Here is a 7,612-nt window from a genome sequence, read left to right as displayed (position 1 = left end):
CCCCCCACCACCCCTCTCCCCCCCAAACAACACTCGTTCCCATCATCATGACACATCCATTGGGTTTGGTAAGTACATCTTTGGGCACCTCTGCACCTCATAGACAATGGTCCACATCATAGCCCATACTCTCCTCCATTCCATCCAGTGGGCCCTGTGAGGATTTACAATGTCCGGTGATTACCTCTGAGGCACCATCCAGGGCAGCTCCATGTCCCAAAGACGCCTCCACCTCTCATCTCTTCCTGCCTTTCCCCATACCCATCGTCCACCATGTCCACTTTTCCCAATCCAATGCCACCTCTTCTATGTGTAAAATTATCATATTCTGAGGAGTTTTAAATTAAAAGTAAGATTCCATAAATGGGCAGTCTATTAAACAATAATATTTGGGTACAGTTATTTGAGAAGCTGTTTTACTATTATTTGTCTGCCTTTCTATGATATAATCAAAATGTTTACCTTTTCCACATAGCTGCTAATAAAAAGTTTTGTTTTGTTTTTTAAATAAGGGAGAGCAGGAACATAGACCCCCACTACCACAAATTATGTAGCCAAGTTTCCACATTTGAGGAAATCACAGTGGTCAGCACATCCGGAGTGCAACTGATAAGCCTCATCCTGGGAAAAGCACCTTCGTGGTTATGGTAGCTCCCTGCCAGGTAAGTATGTTAATAAGTTTGGGGGCAAATGGAGGAATAGGAAGTTTCACAAATCATTCCCTACACTAGAAAAATGAAAGAGCTGGAAAATGAGAATGGAATTAACTAGGTAGTAACCCTCAAACCAGAATGGACATTTAAAACAAACACAGGAGTGCCAAAGGAAGTAAGTCAGCAGGGAGTCCAGGTTTTGTAAATGAAAGAACAAACCAGTGACCAACCACCATTGGTCAGCCCTGCAGCAGCAGCTGCAGAAACAGCTTTGACTGTAGCAACACAGTTCCATTGATTCCAGGTGCTGACAACTGGGGATAGGTCTGGCAGATGAAATATCCCCTTCTAGTAATTGGAATTGAGAGTCAATGTTGGTCTGGGAAATCATTGAGAGACCAAGGTAGAAGAGGGCCTTGGTTTCAGCCTACTGGGAAGCAGTACTTCCACCCTCCCACCAGCATCCACCTGGACATAAAAAGCTACTGTACCTTTTTTAGCTGTTTATTTTTTCTTCTGTGCATGTGAGGGTGGAGCATTTCCTGGTTTGACAGATCCCTGAGGGCCCAAATAGACTCTGATCTTAGTTTCAGCATTCTCAGAAGTGGCTTCTGGCCTCAACCAGCATCTACCAGGACTTAAAGATCCAGTATGTTTTTTCATTATTTGGGTTTCTTCTTTCTATTTCTTCTGGGTTTTGTTATTGGTGGTGGTGGTGGAGTGGTTTTTTGGGGGACTGATGGATCACTGAGGGACCAACACAGATGCTAGCCCTTCTCTCAGATGCAGTGCCTTATGGCCTTACATCGTTATCTAGAGGGACACAATGAGCCAGTGCATATCTGCTTCTTGCTGTTTTGTTGCTGCTGCTGCTGTTTTCTTTCTCTATCTTATATTTTTGGGTTTGGTAGATCCCTGAAGGACAAGCAGGGATGCTGGCCTAGGTTTGGGGCTCAAAAGCAGCAGCTTCTGACTTTCCATTGGAACATAAAATGAGTCTTAAAAAGGCAGTGTACCCTAGTATGTTTTCCCTTGTCTTTTTGTGTGGATGTTTTGTCTGTTTGTTAGTATTTTTTCCCTTGTTTTCCCTTTGTCTTTCTTTCCTTCCCTTTTTTTTTTTTTCTTTTTTTTTCTTTTCTTTTTTCTGTATTTTCTTCCTGCTCGTAGTCTGGTAGATTGAAGAGTAGAACTAGACTTTCAGAGTGACCACAACACAATATTCAGACTATCCAGTTCTCAACAAAAACATATAAGAATATAGGAAAGTATGGCCCAATCACAAAGGAAAAAGAATTTTATGGAAAATATTCCAAAACAAGGACAGTCTCAGAAATTACTAAATCAAAGATCTTAGAACAGTTCTCATAAGTAGCAACAATGAACTAATGGAATTTATGGAAAAAGAATGAAAGGATATCAGGAAAACATTATGTGAACACAATGAGAATTCCAGTGAGATGTAAATTATAAAAAAGAACCAAATGGAAGTTCTGGAACTCAAAAATGAAATAATTGAGGTGAAAAAATTTCAAAAAAGAGGTTCAAATGCAGAGTGGAGGAGGCAGAAAAAAGGACCAGGGAACTTGAAAACAAAATATTGGAAGTGTCCAGGATGAGGAGAAAAAGGAAAAAAGAATGAAAAAAATGAACAGAACCCGAGTAAAGTGTGACACTATAAAGCATATCAGTGCATGTGTCATAGGGGTCCAAGAAGGAGAAAAGGAAAATATAAGACAAGAAAAAATTTTTGAAGAAATATTGGCAGAAAACCTCCCAAATATGATAAAAAATATGAGACTACAAATCCAAAATTTGCAACAAATGCCAAGTAGTATGAAACAAAACAGATCTGCATCAAGGCTTATCATGATCAAAGAAAGACAAAATCTTAAATACAGCAAGAGAGAAGCAACATGTCACATAAAGGAATCCTTAATAGGATTAGCATCTGGTCTCTCAATAGAAATCAAGGGGAGCAGAAGGAAGTAGGACGACGTCTTTAATGTGCTGAAAGAATAAAAAAGCTGTCACCAGCGAATAACATGTCCATCAAAGTTGTCCCTCAAAATGAGGGAGAAATGAAGATATTTCCAGACAAACAAAAACCAAAGACACTCATTGCCACTATATCTTCCTTACAGGAAATGATAAAAGGAGTCCTCCACATCAAAAAGACACTGGACAGTACCTCAATGCTGGATAAAGAAGTAAAGATCCCAGTGTAAATGAAAATATGGATAAATATAACTGCCAACATTATCTCATTTTTTTCTTTTCTTTCTTAACAAGCTTAAAATTCAAATACATAATAAAACAAATGTAAAACTTTGTTACTGGGCATGCAATGCATAAGGAGGAAATATGTGACAAGAACAACATAAAAAGGAAAGGTGGAGAGATATGGGTATTCTGTATGTGTAGACTATTGAAGTAAGATTGGAACCAACACAAACTAAATTGTAATAGATTCAGTACTAAATGCAATCCCTATGGTGACCATAACAAAAATATGTTTAAAAATCTACACAAAAGGAAAGGATAAGTGATTCAAACTGGCTTATTATAAAAGATCACCTGAACAAAAGTAAGGCAGTAATAGAGAAATAAGGGACAAAAAAGGTATAAGACTTAAAAAAAAAAAGTTAGCAAAATGGCAGAAGTAAATCTTGCCTTACCAGTAATTTCCTTAAATATATATGAATTAAACTTTCCAATCAAAAGACAGAAATTGACAGAATGGATAAACATGATCAAACTATATGCTGTTTACAAGAGACCCTTATTAGATCTGAGATACAAAAGATTGAAAGTGAAAGGATGGAAAAAATATTTCATGCAAATAGTAATCAAAAGAAAATGCACGTTGCTATAATCATATCAGACAAAGTAGAATTTAAGTCAATACAGTTACAATAGACATTAAATGTGAATAAAAAGGTCAAATCAACAAGATTTAAGAATTATAAACATATATTTACCTAACAGCAGAATGCCAAAATATATGAAGCAAACATTGACAAAACCAAAGGGAGAAATAAATAGTTTTTCAATAATAGTTGAATATTTCAATACACTACTTTCAATTCTAGATATAACATCTAAAGAAAAGATCAGTAAGGATATAATGGAACTGAACAACAATATAAACCAATTAAATACAACTGTCCTATAGAGAATACTTCATTTAAAGATAGCAGAATACAACTTCTTTTCAAGTGCACATGGATTATTCTCTAGGATAGATCAAATGATAGGGTATGACAAAATCAAATTAAAATTTAAAATATTGAAATCATAAACAGTAACCTCACTGACCACAATGAAATGAAGCTAGAAATCAATAACAAAAGAAAACTAGAAAATTTACAAACATGTGGAATTTAACAGCACACTCCTAAACACCAAATGGGTTAGAGAAGAAATTACAAGAGAAATTAGAAAATACTCAAAGGCAAATTAAAACAAAAACATAGCCTACCAAAATATATGGGATGCAGCAAAGGCAGTACTCACAGAGAAATTTATCACTATGAATGCCTATATTGAAAAAGAAGAAAAATCTCAAATTAATAACTTAAATTTATACCTTAAGGAACTAGAAAAAGAAGAGTGAAGAATATAAAAAATTACTAGGTTGGTGCAGAAGGAATTATGGTTTCAGACCATGAAATTTAAATCATTTTAACTAGGCTCAAACACATCTTTATTAATTAAAATAGGAACCATTACAATCAGCACAGTTTTGCCAATGAGAAATAAATTTGTTTATTCCTGTAGCATAAAAATCCAAGCCTAGGGATTCAACGAATTCTTGGAAAGCATTTTTTGCATCCTGCTGGTTGTGGAAATGTTTTCCCTGCAAAAAGTTGTCAAGAGGCTTAAAGAAGTGGTAGGTGGTTGGCAAGAGGTCTAGTGAATATGGTGGATGGCATAAAACATTGTAGCTCAATTTGTTCAACTTTTGAAGTGTTAGTTATGTGACGTGCAGTCAGGCATTGTCGTGGAGAAGAATTGGGCCCTTTCTGTTGACCAGTGCCAGCTTCAGGCACATGGCTTTGCTGAGCATACTTCTCAGATGTAATGCTTTTGCTGGGATTCAGAAAGTTGTAGTGGATCAGACCAGCAACAGAACACCAAACAGTGACCATGACCTTTTTTTTGGTGCAAATTTGGCTTTGGGAAGAACTTCGTCTTAGTGCAACCACTGAGCTGGTCATCACTGGTTGTATAAAATCCACTTTCCATTGCACATCACAATCCGATCAAGAAATGGGTTTTGTTGTTGTATAGAATAAGAGAAGAGGGAAACGGACTTTGGCCCAGTGGTTAGGGCATCCGTCTACCATATGGGAGGTCCGTGGTTCAAACCCTGGGCCTCCTTGACCCGTGTGGAGCTGGCCATGCGCAGCGCTGATGCGCGCAAGGAGTGCTGCGCCACGCAAGGGTGTCCCCCGCGTGGGGGAGCCCCCACACGCAAGGAGTGTGCCCGTGAGGAGAGCCGCCCAGCGTGAAAAGAAAGAGCAGCCTGCCCAGGAATGGCGCCGCCCACACTTCCTGTGCCGCTGACTACAACAGAAGCGGACAAAGAAACAAGACGCAGCAAATAGACACCAAGAACAGACAACCAGGGGAGGGGGGGGGGGGGTGAATTAAATAAATGAATAAATCTTTAAAAAAAAAAAAAAAAGAATAAGAGAAGATGACACTTCAAAACAGTGATGTTTGTTTTTCAGTCAGCTCATGAGGCATCCACATATTGAGCTTTTCCACCTTTCCAATTTGCTTCAAATGCTGGACAACCATAGAATTGTTGACATTGATTTCTTTGACAATTTCTAATGTAGTTTAAGAGGATCAGCTTCTGTGATTGCTCTCAATTGGTCATTGTCAACTTCTGATAACCAGCCACTATGTTCCTCATCTTCAAGGCTCTCATATCCTTTGCAAAACTTCTTGAACCACCAATGAACTGTATGCTGTTAGCAGTTCCTAGCCAAAGTATTGTTGATGTTGCAAGTTGTCTCCGTTGCCCATTTTGAACTCAAAAGGAGCGTGAGATAACAAAGGAGTGTAAAAAACTATATTGTCTGAGACAAAGGCTGGTCAGTTTTGAATACCAAGAAGATGGAGATGTCTCTTGAGAAATTGAGAGCCTTCAGAAAAGTCAGTTCTGAGAGGGAAATGTTAATGCTTACATTAAAAAAAGAAGAAAAGACTCAGGAGGAGTTCTGGGAAGATGATGTCAGAGTAGGCAGATCAGGCTCAACTCTCTTACTAAAACAATGGAGAAAAGGCTAAAAGCTGTCCAAGAGACATGCTTTGGGGGTCAGCAGACCAGGACAGTGCCACTCTACTGCCAGGAGGGCAAGGGGTAGAGCCAAATAACACAAAACAACAAACTTGAGTAATAGAGTCAACGTAATCCCAATAAAAATCCCAAGAGCCTTTTTTGCAGAAATGTAAAAGTCAATTATCAAATTTATTTGGAAGGGTCCCCAAATAGCCAAAAATGTCTTTAAAAAGAAAAATGAAGTTGGAGAACTCTTTTTTTCCTGTGTTTAAAGCATATCACTTAGATGCAGTGGTTAAAAAAAGATACCAGCATTGTACTGGCATAAAAACAGACAGACTGACCAATGGAACTGAATTGAGAACTCAGAAATAGAGCATCATATCTATGTTCAGTGATTTTTGACAAGGCTGTCAGGCCCTCCTAGCCTGACCAGAACAGTCTATCCGACAAATGTTGCTGGGAGAACTGGATAACCATATTCAAAAGAAGGAAAGAGGACTACTACCTCACACCTTATACAAAAATTTACTTTTATATGAAAAATCAAGAACCTATGAATGTGTTCAAGTGGTTATGGGGTATTGTCTCACTAGGTGGAGACCCACACAACAACCAAAGGAATATTGAATTTCCATATGGCTACATTCTGTAATACAGTGGCAAGAATCTCTAAAGTACATGAGCAGTGTCTAGTGAAGGAGGACAGACTAATATGCCAGCCCCTTGATATTGATGTTTGTGCTTATGAAACTCAATCATATGAAATTGAAACAGTATCCTAGTCATATTTTACCTAAGAGTTATCTCCTGAAAATTTCCTTGTTGCTCAAATGTGACCTTTCAAAACCAAAAGCATATAAACTCATGACCTCCCACAGTGTGGGACATGACTCCTGGGGATGAGCATCCCTTGCACTGAGGGATTATTACCAAGTGCCAACTAGTGATGCATTTGGGAAAGGCCTAGAACAAAAGGGGGGAAATATTAAGTACAAATGAATTTTATAGCTAAAGATTCCAAAGTGAGCTGGGAGGTTATTCCAGAGGTTATACTTATGCATGTCTCAGGGGGATTTCACTCAGTGCCATAGTAAACAGCCCTCAGGGGGCTCCTAAGGGCTCTAGAATCATCTAGACACTCTAGGCAGGGCAGACAACCCCAGAAATTTGGCACCCTGTGAGTGGGCCTTACCTTGGAATATATGATAACATATCCCCTCAAAATATTGGGATTGGATTCATTTATAAGTTCCCTACACATGGCTCTTAGGCCATTATTTGAACCTATAATTAACACTACATTCCTTAAATATAGTGTTTAAATCTTCTAGCTGCAGCCTACATCTTCTCTTCAGTTCATCAGACTCACCCAGGACAACTAGCAAAAGGGTGATGGTGGACAACCCATTAGAGAGAATCAACAAAGCCAAAAGTTGTTTTTTTTAGGGAGTGGATATGTCTCAAATGGTTGAGCACCTGTTTCCTACATGGGAGGTTCCAGGTTTTATCCCAATGCCTCCCAAAAAACAAAATAAATAAACAAACAAAGAAAAAACAAGCAAAACAAATGAAAAAACCAACTCAGGGGAGCTGATGTGGCTCTGTGGTTGAGTGCTGACTTCCCACATATGAGCTCCAGGGCTCAATCCCCAGGCCCAGTACCTCA

At 38.6% G+C, this 7,612-nt stretch overlaps 1 non-coding gene across 1 annotated transcript; it reads right to left on the bottom strand.

Annotated features, from left to right (window-relative positions):
• Positions 1–510: 510 nt before the first annotated feature.
• LOC111762172 (U1 spliceosomal RNA) lies at positions 511–670 on the bottom strand. The gene has a single exon (XR_002795355.2). It is a non-coding gene; the product is annotated as a U1 spliceosomal RNA (small nuclear RNA).
• Positions 671–7,612: the final 6,942 nt, after the last annotated feature.

Source organism: Dasypus novemcinctus, chromosome 13 (assembly GCF_030445035.2).
Source record: "Dasypus novemcinctus isolate mDasNov1 chromosome 13, mDasNov1.1.hap2, whole genome shotgun sequence".
Taxonomy (NCBI): Eukaryota; Metazoa; Chordata; class Mammalia; order Cingulata; family Dasypodidae; genus Dasypus; species Dasypus novemcinctus.
This window is presented reverse-complemented; position numbering and strand designations above follow the sequence as displayed.